Source organism: Notamacropus eugenii, chromosome 1 (genome assembly GCF_028372415.1).
Source record: "Notamacropus eugenii isolate mMacEug1 chromosome 1, mMacEug1.pri_v2, whole genome shotgun sequence".
Classification (NCBI taxonomy): domain Eukaryota; kingdom Metazoa; phylum Chordata; class Mammalia; order Diprotodontia; family Macropodidae; genus Notamacropus; species Notamacropus eugenii.
This window is the reverse complement of record NC_092872.1, coordinates 322,381,281-322,402,070: the sequence shown is the minus strand read 5'-3', so window position 1 is coordinate 322,402,070 and position 20,790 is coordinate 322,381,281. Positions and strand designations below refer to the sequence as shown.

General features: G+C 36.0%; 2 pseudogenes; one reads left to right on the top strand and one right to left on the bottom strand.

The window, feature by feature from the left end:
• Positions 1-4,500: 4,500 nt before the first annotated feature.
• Positions 4,501-20,790, bottom strand: part of LOC140517404 (glycogenin-1-like) — a 249,913-nt pseudogene continuing 233,623 nt past the window's right edge.
• The window catches only part of LOC140529419 (THO complex subunit 7 homolog pseudogene), an 81,558-nt pseudogene continuing 78,045 nt past the window's right edge, over positions 17,278-20,790 (top strand).

The following is a 20,790-nucleotide window of genomic DNA, read 5'->3' as shown; positions in this document are numbered from 1 at the left end:
TGAAGAAAACAATTCATTGAAAATTAGAATTGGGCAAGTGGAATTATCCTATGAACACTGATGATCAGTTAAACAAAAATAAAAAGAATGGAAAAAACAGAATAATATGTAAAATAGATCATTGGAAAAACAACTGACCTGGAAGATAGAGCTAGTAGAGAAAAATATGTGTTGGACTGTCTGAATGCTGTGTAAATAATGCTGTAAATAAAAAAAAAAAAGTGAGCAAGTGAAGGAGAAAGAATCCTATGGCAAAAAGTTACTCTGAGAATTGAGAAGACTAGGGGAGGATATTGAATAAAAAGAGTCTGTCCTCCCCCAAAAGAGTAATGTTGAATGGTGACCTACACCCAAAGAGTTAATAGTAAAACTTTAAAAATATTTTAAAAATCAAATGAGAAATATTGAGGGAAAACATTTTAAAAATAAAAACAATTTAATAAAAACAAGAAAATTATGAAAGAAAATGAACCAAATGGAAAAGGAGATCTAGAATATTAAGGAAGAAAACAATTTCTTGAAAATTAGAATGGAACCAGTGGATGCCAGTGAAGTTATAAGAGACCAAGAAATAATGAAACAAGTGATAAAGAATGGAAAAAATGGAAGAGAAAATGAAATATGTTATAAGAAAATCAGTGATCTGGAAAACAGATCAAGAAGAGAAAACATAAGAAAAATTGGGCTACTCACAAACTATAATAAAATAAATCTTGATATAATAATGTAAGAAATAATAGAAAGAAAACTATCCTGAAGCGTTAGAACAATAGATAAAAGTAGAAATAAGGAAACAAAAATCCCTCGATCACTACCTGAAAGACATTTTTGAAGGAAAATCTGCAGGAATACTATAACAAGTTTCCACAACCCCTAAATGAAGGAGAAAGTATTAGAAGTAGGATGAAAAAAATTCAAATATGGTTGAGTTACAGTTAGAATTACATAAGACCTAGCACTGGCTACACTGAAAGATGCCAAACCTTGGAAATCCATGTATCAAAGAGCAAAAGAACTTAATTTGTTTCTGAAAATATGATACCAATCAAAGTCAAACACAATAATGAATGTAAAGGGAAGCATTCATTGAGTTGCCAGACTTTCAAGATTCTGTTACATAAGATGTGAAATCCATAGAAAATTTGATATACAAGGTCAAAGAAAAATATCAGGTACACAAGAAAGACTAATTACCAGGGACTCTATAAAGTAAATTTTATATCTAGGATTATTAATGGTAATTGGATAGATCAAAAGAAAGACTGGTGTATGATGTGATAGTAAAAAGTAAGCCACGTAGGATAAGGTAAAGAGGGTGATTATCGTATACCAATGAGCTGTGAGAGGAAGAATTGATACAGAACTCAGATGGAGGAAGAGGGCTGGTAGTTCTGGGATCATGCTCTCATCACGAATGGGTTAAAGAGGGAAATATATATGTATATGTATACACATATACATATACATACATACATACATATATACACACATACACGTGTGTCTGTGTGTGTGTGAGTGTGTCTGTGTGTGTATGGAGAGAGAGGCATACAAATTTTCAAAATTCAGAAATGATAAAGGTTAAAGAGATGAAGGGAGAATAAGGAAAATATTTTGTGGGGGGAGATAGGACAAGGGAGCGATTGTAAGTTAAATAATAGGAGGCAAGATAGTGATGGAAGTGAAGGAGAGTAGCTGGGAGGAAGAAGAAACACACACAACCATAAAATAAAGATCAGGACCAAAATTTATTAGAGAAAAAAAATAGGGGTAGTAATCATTATCTCAAACAAAATTAAAGGTAAAAGAGATTTATCAAAAGACAAAAATAGAAAAACTGTACTACACACTAGCCACATTAATAAATACTGTTTTAGGCTTAGTTAATATCACTAGTACAAAGCAATAAGCGTGGAATATTGCTGTAATATAGGACATGATGATTTGGTGAGTTAAAAAAAATAAGCAAAGACTTGGACTTATGAAGGAAAACGTTATTCACCCTCAGAGAAGCAGAGAAATACAACTATAGTATGATTTTCTATAGGTACATGTGAAGGTATATGATTAAATGTGTATAGGAATATGATTATAGACATCTAATTGTAGGTATGTGTATGTAAGTGTATGCATATGTGTGTATATATAGGTATATGTGTGTGTATATGTGTGTGGGATATCCATACTTAATTGTAGCATTCTGGAAGAGAGGAGAACAAAGTAAAAAATGCACAGCAGAGAACAAAAAAAGTTTACAAAGAGGCAAAGAAAAAAATCGACAGCTTAGAACACAATTTTTTTTGCTATACATTTTTAATCCTCTCATATTCTATTGTGCACATAGTAATGCTATTTTTTTTTTTTGTATTTTGTGTTTAAGCTTCAGGAGTTATGCTTACAATATCTTTCTTTTTCTTTTCTTGTTGTGTATTTAAGTTTAAAATATTGCACCACATATTGTCTTCATCACTCTCACATCTTGTCTGTCTCTTATTGCAATCACATAGTCTGTTAGATGCCAATGTATACTGTGAGGGTGCAGTCATGAAGTTTTATTGCATTTAAGTAAACAGACAATAGTGTTGGTGATGAGATCATGTGATGTGCAAGTCTTCAGCTGTAAATGACCATTGCTATTGCTGTTTCCCACTCCATTCCTCCCCAGGACTCCCTGCCAAGTATGATCATCTGAGCCTACTCTAACATTAAAGTCACCCACTATTGTAAGCTTGCCCTTTTCTGGTGCACCAGTTTGAAAAGGCTAAAAGCCAAGACCAAAATGGAGGTATTGTTGGTACATGATTTGCTGTTTACAGAATATCGTGCACTCATTGTAGCCTCTGAAGCTGAGATACAACAAAGTATGGATCAATTCTCTGCTGCCCGTGCTAATTTTGACCTAATAATTAACCCCAAGAAAACACGGGTGCTCCATCAACCACCACCACACCATCCATATGTGGAATCATGGGTTACAAGAAATGGAGAAGTTTTGAACACTATGTACAGTTTCACTTACCTTGGTATCATACTTTCCAAGGAGGTATACATTGACAAGGAGGTTGTTGCACGTGTTGCCAGAGCTAGCTCAGTGTTTGGGAGGTTCTGGAGGCAAGTATGGGAGAGAAGGGGTATTATTAGACTGGCTACCAAACTGAAGTTTTACAGAGCCATTGTGCTGATTTCATTGTTGTGTGTCTGTCAAACATAGACACTCTACCAGCACCATGCCAGAAAACTGAACAACTTCCGTTAGCACTCTTAGGAAGATTCTGAAGATCACCTGGCAGGATAAGTTACCAGGCACTGAGGTCCTTACTTGAACTCAACTGACAAGCATTCAAACTATGCTTCAGAGAACACAATTCCGATGGGCTGGACATGTTGTTCAAATGCAAAAGGTACACTTACCAAAAAGACTGTTTTGTGGACGGCTTGTATGGGGCAAGCAATCATAAGAAGTGATACAGGAACACTCTCAAGATCTCTCTCCAGAGGTTTGTATTTGATTGTGTGATAAGAGAGGCACTGGCACAGGACCACTCAGTGTGGTGTGCCCACATCAGAAAGGGTGTGATGCTCTCTGAGCAAAGCAGACTTGAGAGAGCACAATGTAACGGCAGGATATGCAAATTTGGAGTATCCGCTCCAAATATTCATAGGGACTATCTGTGCCCACTCTATGGTAGAGTATTCTGAGCTCATATTGGTCTGATCAGCCACAGTGAGGCACATTGAAACTTGAGTTTATCATGGTGATGTCATTTTGGTCCTCTTTACAAAGGAAGGACAACAATCATGTTTCTTCTTCTTTTCTTATTGTGCATTTAAATTTAAAGTAAATTAATTTTAAAGAATAACTGGGACTACTGAAGCTGACTGTGATCAATCCTAAATTATCTAGCTACTAAAGGAAACTTGCAAAGGAAATATAAGTACCTTTACCATTAGTGTCTTCCCAATCAGAACTGGTTGGAGTCCATCTTTTCAGGTTTCATGAACTGAGATGTATACTTTAATGTCTTCATTCACTTTCATCAAAAGTTTTGTAATTCACATAAAATAGATAATTTCTTAAATTTTCTCTGAATGATGGCATGTGGAATCACTCAGCAATAAATTGACCAGAAAAATGAGGTTTATACTTCTTGACTTTTGTCCAGATTTCAACTTTAGTACTATAAACCTACAAAGGAGGAGCTTTAGTCAAAACCAATTATAACTGTATTGCACCATACTCAACACTTTCCTAGAAGCGAAACTGGTGGGAAATGGTCCTGGATAGGCAATGTTCATACAGAGGAAATTGTGGTTTTTCTGCTAGAGGTAAGTGTCCAGTTTCTCCTTGATATTATTGAAGGAATCTGCTCCGATGTAATCAGCTTGTCTTTGTTCCCAGCATTCCTTTTATTCATCTGACAATACAATGGATAGAATGGAGGGCTGAGATATCCAATGGTCACATGTGAGATTGCATTTGCGACTTCCTCTTTCAAAGTGTCTTTACCAACTCAAAACTGCTGAAGAAAGGCAAAATGTCTGTTGTAAAAACATCCCACAAAATGCTGAGGAATTGCAGGTTGTGGTGGGGCCACTAATGTTGTTCCTGAAACTTTTCATTTGGGGATCATATGTATAATTCCACAGTTTGTTTTGTCTTAGAAAATGCTTGAGTTTTGCATTTGTCCCCAAATGTCTTAAATGTTGGTTAATAATAATATATGAAAATATTGCTTAGGTTATAATAGGTTATAAATGAATGCCATAACTGATGTGTGATTCTGCCAAATACTAAAGAAGGTGTTTATCAAACCTTAATCCCTACCATCAAAGCTGCTTTATTCGGAAGTCATATGTAATAGCTGACTGTATACTTCTTTTTTAAAAAAATTATTTTAAATATTTTCAGTTTTCTACAATAACTTCCATGTATTTTAGACTTTCACTCCTCCCTCTTCCTCTTTCCCCCTCCCTCCTCACTCCCACTCCAAGGCCAAGTGCAATCTTATATAGGTACTACACATACATTCTTATTAAATACATTTTCCCCTTAGTCATGTTGCATAGAAGAATTAAAATGAATAGGAGAGGAGGTGGAGCCAAGAGGGTGGAGTAGAAAGATGCACATACGCTAGTTCTTACCACACAGCCCATAAAATACCTGTAAAGAAAGACTCTCAACAAATTCTAGAGCAGCAAAAGCCACAGAACAACGGAGTGGAGAAGATTTCTAGCCCAGAGTGATCTAAAAGACTGATGAGAAAGGTCTGTCACACCAGCCACAGAGCAGAGCCCAGCCCAGCTTTGGCCTGCATGGCAAAAGGAGGAGTAGGACCAAGTAGACTTCAGGGACAGAATCTCCAGTAGCAGCATGGATTCCTCAACCCATAGGTGCCAAAGGTCAGTGAGAGGGTTTTTCCAGCTGGTTGAGAAGGGAGCAGGGTGTCCCCATAGCTCTGGCATCAGGCAACAGCAGCAGAGGGAACAGCTGGTGGGGATCCCAAGGCAGGCAGCAGCTCGCATCTATTATTGAAGGAAAGCTTCATTATAAAGACCCTAGGGCAACTGAGCCCTGTCTGGCAGCCCTGTCCCCACCTGAGCAACTGATCTTAATCTCACACTGAATGGTTGCCCTGTTTCCACTTAAAGCCCCTGGAGGAATTGAGTAGCTCATCTGATTCTCAGCCCCCAGTGCTGGCTTGGTGAAAGTGGAGGTCAGGTGGTTGTGGAGAGGAAACTCTACTACTCGCAGATTCTGGGCAAAAAAGTTTTTGTTTGCTCCCAGAAGAGTGTACACGCTTCATTGTGCCACTTCGGAGGAAATGAGATCTTGCAGATCCCCAGAGTATGTCCTACAATTGACAAAGGACCAAAAAGTCAAGTAACTGCTTGGGAAAATGTCCAAAAAGGGGGAAAAATAAGAGTATAGAAACTTTACTTTCTTAGTGAACAGATATCTCCTCCCACCATTTTGGATGAGGAAGAAGAATGCTTATTATCAGGGAAAGATATAAAAGTCAAGGCTTCTGTATCCCAGACATCAAAAATAAATATTGAGTGGTCTCAGGCCATGGAAGAACTGAAAAATGATTTTGAAAATCAAGTAAGAGAGGTGGAAGAAAAGTTGGGAAGAGAAATGAGAACGATGCAAAAAAAAATCATGAAAAGTGAGTCAACAACTTGCTAAAGGAGATCCAAAAAAATGGTGAAGAAAATAACACCTTTAAAAATAGGCTAATTCAATTGGCAAAAGAGGTCCGAAAAGCTAATGATAAGAAGAATGCTTTAAAAAGCAGAATTAACCAAATGGAAAAGGAGGTTCAAAAGCTCACTGAAGGAAATAGTTCTTTAAAAATTAGAATGGAACAAATGGAAGCTAATGACATTATGAGAAACCAAGAAATCACAAAGCAAAACTGAAAGAATGAAAAAATGGGAGACAATGTGAAATATATCATTGGTAAAAAAAAAAAAAAAAAAAAAAAAAAACTGACCTGGAAAAGAGATCTAGGAGAGACAATTTAAAAATTATGGGACTACCTGAAAGTCAAAGAAAAAGAAAGATCAAAAAAGAGCCTAGACATCAGCATTTATGAAATTATCAAGGAAAACTGCCCTTGTATTCTGGAACCAGAGGAGAAAAATAAATATTGAAAGAATCCACCCATCACCTCCAGAAAGAGATCAAAAAAGGGAAACTCCTAGCAACATTGTAACCAAATTTCAGAGTTGCCAGGTCAAGGAGAATATATTGCAAGCATCTAGAAAGACAAAGTTTGAGTACTGTGGAAATATCATAAGGGTAACACAAGATCTAGCAGCTTCTACATTAAGGATTCAAAGGGCATGAAATATGATATCCCAGAAGTCAAAGGAACTAGGATTAAATCCAAAAATCACCTATCCAAAAAAACTGAATATAATACTTCAGGGGAAAAGTGGTCTTTCAATGAAATAAAGGACTTTGAAGCATTCTTGATGAAAAGACCAGAGTTGAAAAGACAACTTGACTTTCAAAAACAAGAAGCAGGAGAAGCATGAAAAGGTAAACTGGAAAGAAAAATCACAAGGGACTTAGTAAAGTTGAACTGTTTACATTTCCACATGGAAAGACAGTATTTCTATCTCTTGAAACTTTTTTAAGTATCTGGGCAGTTGGTAGGACTACACACCCACCCACACACACACACACACACACACACACAGAGACAGAGAACACAGGGTGAGTTGAATAGGAAGGGATCATATCTAAAAGAATAAAACTAACGGTTGAGCGAGGAATATATTGGGAGAAAGGGATAAATGGAATTTGGCAAATTATCTCTCATAAAAGAGGCAAGAAAAAGACTTTTCAATGGACGAAAAAGGGTGGGAAGTGAAAGAGAAAATGTGAAGCTTACTCTCATCACATTTGGCTCAAGGAAGGAATGAAATGCACACTCGTTTTGGTATGAAAACTTTTCTTTCAATACAGAAAATTGGAAGAGAAAGGGATAAGCAATATGGATGGATGATGGAAGGGAGGGCAATAGGAGACAGCAATTAGAAGTAACACTCTTTGGGAGGGAAAAGGTCAAAAGGGAGAATAGAAGAAGTGGTGGCAGAATAAGATAGAGGGAAATATAGTCAGTCTTACACAATATGACTATCATGGAGGTCATTTGCAAAACTACACATATGTAGACTATATTGAATTGCTTGCCTTCCGAGTGGTAATGGGTTGGAAGGGAGGAAGGAAGAGAAGCTGAAACTCAAAGTTTTAGAAACAACTGTTGAATATTGTTCTTGCATACACCTGGGAAATAAGAAATACAGGCAAATGGGATATCGAAATTTATCTTTCCTTACAGGACAAAAGAGAAGATTGGGATAAAGGAAGGGAGGTATGTTATAAGAGAGGGCAGATAGGCGGTAAGGGTAATGAGAATGCTTGGTACTTTGGGGTGATGGAAGGGAAAAGATTGGGAGAAAATTTAGAACTCAAAATTTTGTGGAAATAATTGTTGAAAACTTAAAATAAATAAATAAATTGAAAATGAAAAAATAAATGAAAAATAAATTGAACGGGAGAAACCATAAAACAAAACAAACCATAACACAGGAGATAATGGTCTGCTTCATTCTGAGATGGAATTCCACACTTCTTTCTCTTGATATGGAGGGCATTTTGCCTTAAGTCCACTGAGAATTTTTTAGGTCCTTCTATTGCTCTGAAGGACTAAGTCTACCAGAAAAATTCCTCTCACACCGTGGTTGTTACTGAGTATAAAGTTCTCCTCATTCTTCTCCTTTCACACGGCATCAGTTCATATAAGACCTTCCTCTGAAATCTTCCTGCTCATCACTTCTTATAGCAAAACTGTATTCTTTCACATTCATATACCACAAATTGTTCATCCATTACCCAATTGATGGACATCTCTTTGATTTCCAGGTCTTGGCCACAACAAAACGTTGCTATAAATACTTTTGGACATGTGGGACTCTTTCCCATTTTTATGATCTCTTTGGGACACAGTCCTAGAAGAGATATTGCTGGGTCACAGTGTAGGCACATTTTTGAAACATTTTGGGCATGGTTCCAAATTGCTTTCCAAAATGATTGGATCAGCTCACAGCTCCACCAAGAATGAATTAGTGTTCTGACTCTCCCACATCATCTCCAACATTTGCTATCTTCCTGATTTGTCATGTCATCCAACCTGATAGGTGTGATGTGGTACCTCAGAATTGTGTTGATTTGCATCTCTCTAATCAATAGTGATTTAGAGCTTTTTGTCATATGACTATAGATAGCTTGAATTTCTTTTTCTGAAAACTGACTGTGGAAATTCTTTGACCATTTGTCAATTGGGAAATGACTTGTATTTTTGTAAATTTGACTCAGTTCTCTATATATTTTAGAAAGGAGGCCTTTATGAGAGACTCTAGATGCAAAAATTTTTTCCCAGTTTTCTACTTCCCTCATAATTTTGGTTGCCTTGGGTTTGTTTATGCAAAACCTTTTCAATTTAATGTAATCAGCATTATCCATTTTGCATTTCATAATATTCTCTATGTGTTGGTTGGCCAAAAATTTGTCCATTTTCCATAAATCTCACAAATACACTATTCCTTGTTCCTCAAATTTGTACTACAGGTTTTATATGTAGATCATGTATCCATTTAGAATTTATTCTTTTGTATGGTGTCAGACATTGGTCTATGCCTGGTTTCCACCATAGTGTTATCCAGTTTTCCCAAAAATTTTGACAAACGGTGAGTTTTTATCCCAGAAGCTAGGGTCCTTGGGTCCATCAAACAATAGACTGCTCTATTCCTTGACTACCATGTCTTGAGTACCTAACCTCTTCCATTGCCCGTAACCCTCTATATCCTAGCCAGTACCAAGTGGTTATGATTGGTGAGTTATAATGCCATTTCAGATCTAGTAGAGCTAGGTCTCCTTCCCCAGCATTTTTTCTTATAAGTTCAGTTGATGTTCTGGACTTCTCTTCTTCCAGATGAATTTGATGTGAATTTATCTATATCTAGAAAATAATTATGTAGTAGATTGATTGACATGGTACTGCATAAGTAAATTAATTTAGGTAGAATTGTCATCTTTTTTATATTGGCTTGGCTTACCCATAGGCAATTGATGGTTTTCCAGTGACTTCAATCTGACTTTATTCGTGGGAAAAGTGTTTTGTAATTGTGTTCATATAGTTACTGGGATTCTTTTGGCAGGTAGACAACCAGATATTTTATAGTGTAGAACATAGATTTAAAAGGGATTTCTGTTCCTGTTTTTTTCTGTTGAGTTTTGATAGTCATATATGTAAATGCAAATGATTTCTTTGGGTTTATTTTGTTACCTGAAACATTTCTTTGTTTTGTCTATTTACTTATTTATTTTCAGTGTTGTGCAATCATTACAATACAACCTAGATTTTTCTTTCCCTCCCTCCCACTCTGTCCCACTTACCTCCCCCCTCCCTCCCCGAGAGGGCACACGATTATATGTAGGTTCTACACATACATTCCTTTTAAATACATTTTCACCATGACATGTTGTATAGAAGAATTAAAATGAATGGGAGAAATCACATAAACCAAAACGTAATACGAAAGAAAAAGGTCTACTGCAATCTGTGACTGAAATCCATAGTTCTTTCTCGGGATGTGAAAGGCATTTTGCCTTAAAAACCACGGGGAATTTTTTAAGTCCTTGCACTGCAATGAAGTTCTAAGTCTGTCAGAAAAATTCTTTTCATACAGTGATTCTTGCTCTGTACAAAGTTTGCCTGGTTCTGCTCTCTTTGTTCATCATCAGGTCATAGAAGTCTTTCCAGGCCTCTCTGAAGATATCCTGCTCATCATTTCTTATAGTGCAGTAGTGTTCCATTACATTCATATACCATAATTTATTGAGGTATTCCACAGTTGATAGGCATCCCCTTGATTTCACGCTTTTAGCCACCACAAAGAGGGCTGCTAGAAATATTTCTTTTCATGTGGGACACTTTCCCATTTTCATGATCTCTTGGGGACACAGTCCTAGACATAGTATTGCTGGGTCAAAGTGTATGCCCATTTTTGTAGCCCTTTGGCCATAGTTCCAAATTGCTCTCCAGAATGCTTGGATCAACTCACAACTCCACCAACAATGAATTAGTGTTCCAACTCTCCCACATCTTCTCCCACATTTATCATCTTCCTGTTTTGTATCTCTCTAATCAATAGAGATTTAGAGTTTTTTTTCATATGACTATAGGTAGTTTTAATTTCTTCCCTTTAAAACTGCCTGTTCATATCCTTTGACTATCACCTGGGGAATGCCTTGTATTCTTCTATATTTGGCCGAGTTCTCTGTACATTTTAGAAATGAGGCCATTATCAGAGACAAAAGTTACAAAAATTCTTTCCCAGTTTTCTGCTTTCCTCCTTATCTTGTTTGTATTAGGTTTGGTTGTGCAAAACTTTTCACTTACACGTAATCAAAATGATCCATTTTGCACTGCATAATGCTTTGTATCTCTTGTTTAGCCAAAAAATACTTCCCTTCAGCAAAAATCTGATATGTATATATATATATATATATATATATATATATATATATATATATATATATATATATATATATATATATATATATATATATATATATATATACACTACTCCTTGCTACATTAATTTGTTTATAGTTTCAATCTTTATACCTAATTCATGTGCCCATTTGGACTTTATTCTTGTGTACAGTGTCAGGAATTGATGTATGCCTAGTTTCTGCCACACTGTTTTTCAGTTTTCCCGGAAATTTTTGTTGAACTGTGAGTTCTTATCCCAGAAGCTGGGGACCTAGGGTTTGTCACACAGTAGATTTCTATATTCATTGAATATTGTGTCTTGAGTATTTCTCTATTCCCCTGGTCTACCCTTCTGTTTCTTAGCCTGAACCAAGTGGTTTTGATAATTGTTCTTTTATATTACAGTCTATGATCTGGTAGAGTTAGTTCCTTCACATTTCTTTTGATTAGTTCCCTTGATATTCTTGATCTTTTGTTCTTCCAGATGATTTTTTGATATTATTTTTTATAGGTCTAGAAAACAATTTTCTGATAGTTTGATTGGTCTGGCACTGAATAAGTAAATTAATTTAGGTGGAATTGTCATGTTTATTGTATTGGCTTGGCCTACCCACAAGCAACTGATGTTTTTTCACCTACTTAGAACTGACTTTATTCGTAAGAAAAGTGTTTTGTCATTCTGTTCATATACTCCATGGGTTTGTTTTGGCAGGTAGAATTCCCAATATTTTACAATGTCTACGCCAGCTTTAGATGGATTTCTCTTTCTGTCTCTTGATGTTGGGTTTTGTTAGTAATATATAGAAATGGAGAAGATTTTTGTGGGTTTATTTTGTAATCAGAAGGTTTGCTGAAGTTGTTTATTATTTTAAGTAGTTTTTTACTTGAAACTTTGGAATTCTCTAAGTATAATGTCATATCATGTGCAAAGAGTGATAACTTAGTTTCTCTTTGCCTATTGCAATTCCTTCAATTTCTTTTTCTTCTTTTATTGCTATAGCTAACATTTCCAGAATCATATTAAATAATAGTGGTGATGCTGGACATCCTTGTTTCACCCCTGATCTTACTGTAAATCGATCTACCTTACATTCATAACATGTAATGCTTGCTGAAGGTATTAACTACTTACTACTTTATGGCAAGTTCCATTTATTCCTATGCTCTATGTACCACTTAGAAAAATTTATATTCCTTTCTATCCTTATTCAGTTTTCTCCAGAGATCCATCATATCTACTTTATCCAGAGTTTTATTCACCTCTTTAACTTCTTTCATGTTTATTTTTAGGTTCTGCTGGGGGAAATTTTCACATGCTTCAGATAAATATTTCCATCACTCACTGATAGGTTTGAGACCAGAACAGATGGCTTTGGTGTGAGTAAACATTGAGGAAAAACTTTCTGTGATTAGACTCTTCATAATGTCTCATAAGGAAACCTTCCCTAGGCATATTTTAGGTTTGGTTCACTTATGCTGCCACCTGTACAAAGACATATCCCCATTCAAAATCACTAGTGTAAATCTCCTGGGGGAAAGAAGATTACTGACACGGTGCATTAGAGCTCAGGGCTTTGTCTAGGTGGGTTTTTGTTTAGACAGCTGTCACTGTGGTAGCAACCATATCCACTACTACAGTAGTATGCACTGTGATACAGTCTAGCACACAATCTCTCTCGTCCACAGTATTCCTGCAAAACCTTCAGGAGCCTCAGGATTATTTATTAACCTGACATTCTACTTCTTAAACAGAATGAAGGAGAGAGTAGCAGAAGGAAGAAGTATAAATATAATTCTGTGCATTTTCTATAAGAAGGGATGCAGAGGAGTAATAATCACTTCATCCTCTTTGGCGTCCTTGACTGGTTTTGGCTGTAGCAGGGAGGGTAAAGAAAATTGCAGATGGTAATTATGCTTATGGTATTTTGTGTTACTTGCTTTTTGCTGCATCATAGCATCCATATCTGCTTTGGACCCCACAACCATCAGGATGAGTCATGTGACTTTGCTGATCAACCCTATTCCTGAGAACTGAACTGTGTTGAAGGGTCCGTTCTTATCACTGGGGAGGTTGATGGTGACATGGTAGACAAGGATAGATGGTGTATAAGTAGACTATGATTGGAGAGAAAATTCACTTGACTAGTCATCGATAATCACTTTCACTTTTGTCTGGTTACTGTACTTGGATGACTCTGGAAGACAGAGTGAGATTGACAGCTTTGCCCAACTCTGTCTCATTTAATTTCAATTCTTGAACAAGTCAAGACTCATCTATCGATGTCATTGGTCCTCCAAAAAAATGAAGGAGGAACAACAACTAAACACTTGTCAAATGAAGAGAATATATGATAAACTCTTAGAAAACAATGATAAACAAAGAATATTTCCTGACTTCGGAGAGACTACATTACCCTGTAGGCATAAAAACATGTACCTAGGGAATACTTTGTCATTTGAAAAGGGAGCATTAACACACAATTGTAGATAGACATTAGGGAAAAAAAGCCATAGGAGAGATATTTCACATGAACTGAGCCTTTAAGGCACTCAAATTCTGGGAGGCAGACATGAGAAGGATATGAATACAAGGGGACTAAGCAGGAGGTTAAAACTTACTTGATCTTTGAAGGGGACAGAAGTATTAGATTTAGAATAAGTGAATCTGAGTTTAAACCCTAGCATCGGTGCTGTGAAATACATACATTCTTTTTCCATTGAATTCACACCTAGGCCATTTATAAGTATTTTGGGGATGGCTAGGTGACACAGTGGATAGAGCACTGGTCCTGCAGTCAGCAAAATCTGAGTGCAAACCTGGCTTCAGATACTTACTATTTGTGTAACCTTGAGGAAGTCACTTAACCCCTATTTGCCTCGTTTCCTAACCTGTAACTTGAGAAGGACCAGTTAGTCTAGTATCTTTGCAAGAAAATGTCATGCTGTAAATTAGAAGAAAAGAAGGAAACTGGAGGAAATTTTATAGAATGTTATCTTGGTAATAATCTTATTTCTGAAATATATGACCAAATTAGTAAAAATGAGAGGCAACCTTTCATTGGTAAATGGTTAATGAATATGAACTGGTAGAGGAAGAAATCTGAGATGTCAGTAGTAATATAAAAATGCTCTAAATCACTAATAATTAAAGAAGGGCAAATGAAGGTTACCACCTCACACCTATGAGACACACCTAACATGAGAAAAAATGAAAATGACAATGCTGGAGAAGATGTTGGAAAATCAATACACTAAAGCAATGGGTGGAGCACTGAACTAGTCCAATCATTCTGGAGAAAATTATGGAACTACACCCAAAGGGCTACAAAACTCTGCATACTTTCTGACCCAACAATAGCACTATCAGTGTTTTACCTCAAAGGTATCAAAGAAAAAGGAAAATGACCATATTTACAAAAATATTTGTAGCAGTATTTTTGTGGAAGCAAAGAATTGGAAACTGAGGTGATGCCAATCAATTAGGGAGTGGTTGAAGAAACTAGAGTATAATGAATATGACAGTGTACTGTCGTATTGTCCTCCTAAGAAAACTTGAGGCTCCAAGAAAAAGAAGAGACCAGAATTCCATGGATAATTTGATATAAAATACAAGACTTTCAGGAGCTGAGAATTGGCCTCAGTGAAGTGTAAACATCACGAACTCAACTCCACTGAATCAACAAAGAGGAGGAACTGCTCCCAAGGCAACTATCCCAGGAAGCAGACTAGCTCTCAAGAAATTTAACCACCTGAACTTTAACTTCACACAAAACTTTTATCTAATGAACAGCATGATACTGAATGGGAGAAGAGTGAAAGACATATCCCCTCTGACCACAACTAACTTTCCACTCTCTCTTTGTGGAGGCCAGGCTTGTAGTGCTGATTATATCTGATTACAACAGTGGGTGTGAGTGGAGAGGGGTGAGGACACATGAAACAAGTGTGCACTGCAGGGAGCAAGAATATTTTCAGGATACTATGACTGGGGGCCCTAAGTGTGGCTTAGTGGAAGAGAGGAGTCCTTGAGATTGAGTGACTTGACAGAATTCAGAAAATAACAATAAGAAAGACCTTAAGCCTAGGACAATATTACCCACAATTTGGGATTAAAACCTGATAATAATTATAAGTGGCTAAAAAAGTTAAAATAAGTAAGAAAACAAAAAGAACCTGAACATAGACAGCTACTAAGGCTAAAGAAGATGTGGGTTCATATTCAGAGGATGATGTTAGGGGGGGAAAAAAATTATTCCTATAACCACATTGTGAGATGACTAAGTTTGATAGACCTGTGTTACTCCAATGAGATATGATGGCAGCCACTAAGAATATGCATGCATATTGTCAGGATAAATTAGCAAAATATAATAAACTGTCTTCCTCAAAGGCAAAGCGAAAATATTTATTTGGGACATCATTAGAATATCAGGAGGTAAGAGTTAACAGGGTACTTATCACTAATCCAGGAAGTTGTCACATCTTAAACCTTCTTTCTTTCAAGCCTCCTGAATTTAAATACTAAATATATTTAAATAGTAATACAACTTAAACACTATGGAAATACAGGCAGGTTTTCAAAAGATCTTGCAGCTTCTACATGAAAACACTGTAAGTATTGGAACACTGTATTTCAAAGAGCAAATTATCTAGGGTTGTGATCATGAACAACTTATTCAGAATAATTGGGTATAGTCCTGAATGAATAAAAGAATATTTGATGAACTGAAAAACTTTCAGGTATTTGTGACAAAAAGACCAGAATTCAATGGAAAATTTGACGTAAAAAAATTCACCAAAAATATGAGGAACACTTTAAAGACTAATTATAAAGGACTCATTAAGGTCAAAATATATATTAGGTCATTAAGTTTAAAATATGCACACACACATATACTCTCACATACACATATATACATGAACATACCTATACATACATACATATATACTTGTATCTATATGTATTTATATATATTCTTTTCTATATGTTACCAGTTTTCCTAAAGCTCAGAATTGTGAGGGCAGTTTAAAATAAAGGTTGGGGCTGATTTGCGTGTGATGTTCTTGTTCTTTAAAAAAAAAATTGGATAGGAAAAGGAAAAGAAAGGAACAATTATCTCACAAAATGGGGTGTGAAATAAAGAACTGATACAGCAAAAACAAGTGGGGTTGGAGAACTAGTAATTGTTGGCACCTTACTCACATCAGATCTGGGTTGAAGGGGAAACAACACATATATCAGGAGGGGTGTAGAAATCTTAAGGACGTATAAAGAGGTAAGAGAACTGGTGGAGAGGTTGGGGAAGGGACTTTTTGAAAGATGGTTAGATTAAGGTTTAGGAGAGTGGTGGGGGATGACTCCTGGAGATGTTGGCGGAGTAAAGAATAGGAGGGTTAGCAAAGAATCTAAGGCAACACGTATAGTGTAAAGAGAGAGGCTGAGAAGGACAATAGTGATGGAGGGAAATTCACAAACAGTATTTACAACTTTGAATGGGAATAGAATGAATGCATTCCTAGAACACAACCAGACAGCAGAATGGTTTAAAAATCAGAACCCAACATGTTGTTTACAAGAAACACATTTAAGAATGAGAGATACAAGGGGCTGGAGCTAAGATGATGGAGGGCGAGCACAGACTCACCTGAGTCCTACCACAAATTCCTTCAGATATCTCTAAAAAGAGAATCTTAACAAATGTTAGAGTGGCAGAATTCAATAGGAGACAGAGTGTGGCAGATTTCTAGTCCAGGACAGCCCAGAAAGCCAACAAAAGGATCTGTTACACGGGGCTGGTGAAACACAGAGTACATACGCTGCACCAATCCAGACTCTGACATAGCAGAACAGAGCAGGAACTGCCAGGATAGGCTAAAATACAAACAGTAGTGTGGATTCTCAAACGTATCAGCCCAGTCCAGTGAAACTGAGGGAAAGAGAAGCACATGACTCCCAGCAAGAGCAGCAGCCTCTTCTAAGACTATCAGTCCACAGATTAAATGTTTGAAAGTCACCCACTTGAACTAACAGGAGCCAAGAAGACAGAACACAGTTTAAGTGCTCTCACCTTCCCCTTGTTGATCTTGAAAAACACAGAGAATACTGTACCAGGAAATATCCTGAAACAGTGGGATCAGTGCAAGGTGTAAACAGTCTCTCTGCTCAGAAGGGTAGGAAGACCATCAGGAAGGGTACCTTTTGCTGGTATTGATGAGGACCATTGCAGGACAAGAGGTGTCCCAGACAGGCGAACTCAGTGAACCAGGAGGAGACCTTGAGCAACAAGGGGGTGGAGCCCTCAAGCATGAAAACCAGGACCGCAGGCATGCCTCAGCACAGCCAAGGAAATTGGACAGACACTTCTGTGGCCCAGAAACAGAGATTCTCTTTAAAAGTCAGGACAAAGGTATTTGTCATGAGCAAGAAACAAAAAAAAAAAAAAAAAAAAAAGCAAAGATCATAGAATCTTATTAAGGAGAGAAAGAAGACCAAAATATGAATACAGAAGAGGATAGAGTTGATACTGTTCTCACATCTGAAACCTGAAAATGGAATATGAACTCTTTGAAACTCTCTGAAACTCAAAGGGCATTCTTGGAAGAGATCAAGAAGGATTTAAAAAAATAAATTTGAGAGGTAGAAGAAAAATTGGCCAATGATTTTAAAAATAAAATTGATAAAATGAAAAAAAGAATTCACTGAAGAGAACAGCTCCTTAAAATGAACAGTTGGACAAATGGAAAAGTAGGTACAAAAGTTAACTGAGGAAAACTATTTTATTAAAAACTAGAATTGGACAACTCGAAGTTAATGATTCTTTGAGACACCAAGAATCAGTCAAACAAAATATAGAGAATGAAAAATTGGGAAAAAACATAAAATACCTTTTTGGAAAAACAACTGACCTGCAAAATAGATCCAGGAGAGAACCTAAAAATTATTGATCTACGAAAAAGTCATGATGAAAAAAAAGAGCCTGGAAAATATCTTTCAAGAAATTATCAAGGAAAACTGCCTTGAGGTTCTAGATTCACAGGAAAAAATAGTCATCAAAAGAATCCACCAATCATCTCCTGAAGGAGATTCCAAATTGAAAACACCAAGGAATTTTGTTGCCAAAATCCAGAACTATCAAGTTAAGGAGAAAATACTACAAGTGACCAGAAAGAAATAATTCAAATATCAAAGAACTAGCATCTGGATCACACAGGACCTTGCAGTTTTTACATTCAAGGATTGGAGGGAATAGAATATGATATTCTGCAAAGTAGAGGAGTTTGGACTACAACAAAAGATCAACTACCCAGCAAAATTGAGCATAATATTTCAGACAAGGAGATGGTCATTCAGTGAAATAAGAGATTTTCACGCCTTCCTGATGAAAAGGAAGAGCTCAATAGAAAATTTGATCTCAAGTAGAAGACTCAAGAGAGTCATGCAAAGGTAAATAGGAATAAAGAACTTGCTATTCAATATATGCAAGGTATTCATATCCCCGAATGGATGATAATTATTAATATTCTTCAGAATTACATATTGATTATGACATTTAAAAGGGATATACTTACATTGATGGAGTGGGTATAAATTACCTGATGTAATGATAAACACGTGCTTAAAGGGCAAAAATGGATTGTAATAGGAGAAGTGAAAAGGAGGAAGCAGGAAATGGTAAATTGCATCAAAGGCAGAGTCACAAAAACATATTATAGTACAGGAAAAGAGGGGAAGGAAGGCAGCACTATTTGAGATTTACTGTCATCTGATTTGGTTTAAGGATGGACCAATACACTGTGTTATGTATAGAAATCTAACTTGCCCTATAAACAATAGAAGTAAAAAGGGGAAATAAAAGGGAAGAGGTTTAAAAGGAGAGAAGAAGTAGTAAGGGAAAGGGGGAATAAAATGGAGGGAGAATGATAGAAGGGGTGCAAGACTGAGGGAAGCAGTGGTCAAAAACTAAATCTCCATTGTGGACGATAAGGAAGAAGGAAGAAATAAAAGCATGAATGGGGGAAAATGGGATGGAGAGAAAAACACAGATAGTAATTATAACTGTGAAAGTGAATGGAATGACCTCTCCCATAAAAAAGAGGCAAATAACAGATTGGATTAAAAGTCATAATTCAACAATATACCTACAAGAAAGACATTGGTACAGGGGGATACACACAGAGTAAAGGTAAAAGGTTGGAGCAGAATATATTATGCCTCAGCTGATGTAAAATGAGCAGGTGTAGCAATCCTAATAACAGACAAAGCAAAAGCAGAAATAAATCTAATCAAACAGATAAGAGAGTGAACTACATTCCCTTAAAAGACATTGTAGACAATGAAGTAATATCATTATGAGTCATGCATGAACTAAGTGGTGTAGCATCCAAACTCTTAGAGGAGAATTTAAGGGAATTTCAGGAAGAAACATACAGCAAAACTATACTGGCAGGGGACCTCAACCTCCCCCTCTCTGAACTTGATAAATCTAACCTAAAAATAAGCAAGAAAGAAGTTAAGAAGATGAATAGAACTCTAGATGAGGTTGATATTATGGACATCTGGAGAAAATTGAATTATGACGGAAAGGAATATATCTTTTTCTCAGTAGTACATGAGGCATAACACAAAAATTGACCATGTGCTAGGGTATAAAAACACACAATCCCGGGCGCACAGGCAGAGATAATGAATGCTTCCTTTTCAGATCCTGAGGCAATAAAAATTATATGTAATCAAAGTTCATGGAAATATAAACCAAAAATTAGTTGGAAACTGAAGAATCTAATCTCAAAAAAAAAAAGAGTGAGTTAAACAACAAATGACAGAAACAATCAACAACTTCATTCAAGAGAATGACAATAATGTGACAACCTACCCAATCTTATGGAATACTTCAAAAACAGTTTTTATTGCAAATTTTGTGTCTTTTAATGCCTACATGAATAAAATAGAGAAACAGGAGATCAATGAATTGGGCACGCAACTGACAAAGCTAGAAAAAGAACACATTAAAAATTCCCTAGTAAATGCCAAATTAATAATATTGAAAACCAAAGGAGATATTAATAAAACTGAAATTAAGAGAACTATTGAACTAATAAATAAAACTAAGAGTTAGTTTATGAAAAAAGTATGAAATTGATAAACTTTTGATCAATGTGACTAACAAAAAGAAAGAAGCAAACCAAATTACCAATAACAAAAAATTAAAAAGATGAGCTCAACTACAAAAAGGAGGAAATTAAAAGAACAATTAGAAATGATTTTGCCCAAATGTATCTCTATAAATAAGTTAAATGAATGAATATTAAATATTAAATATTAAAAAAATGTATAAATTGCCCAGATTAACAAAAGAGGAAGTAAAATACTTAAATAAGCCCATCCCAGAAAAACATATCAAACAAGTCATCAATGAACTCCCTAGGAGAAAAATCTCCAAGGACAGATGGATTTACAGTGAATTCTACCAAACATTTAAAGAACAGTTAATTCCAATAATATAGAAACTGTTTGGGAAAATTGCTGTGAAGGAGTCCTATCAAATTGTTTTTATTATACAGATATTATTCTGATACCTAAAACAGCAGCAGCCAAAATAGAGGACAGTTATAGACTAAATTCCCCAAGGAATGTAGAAACAAAAATTTAAGATAAGATTTAAGTAAAAGGATTACAGGAAATTACCATAAGAATACTACATTAGGATCAGGTAGAATTTACACC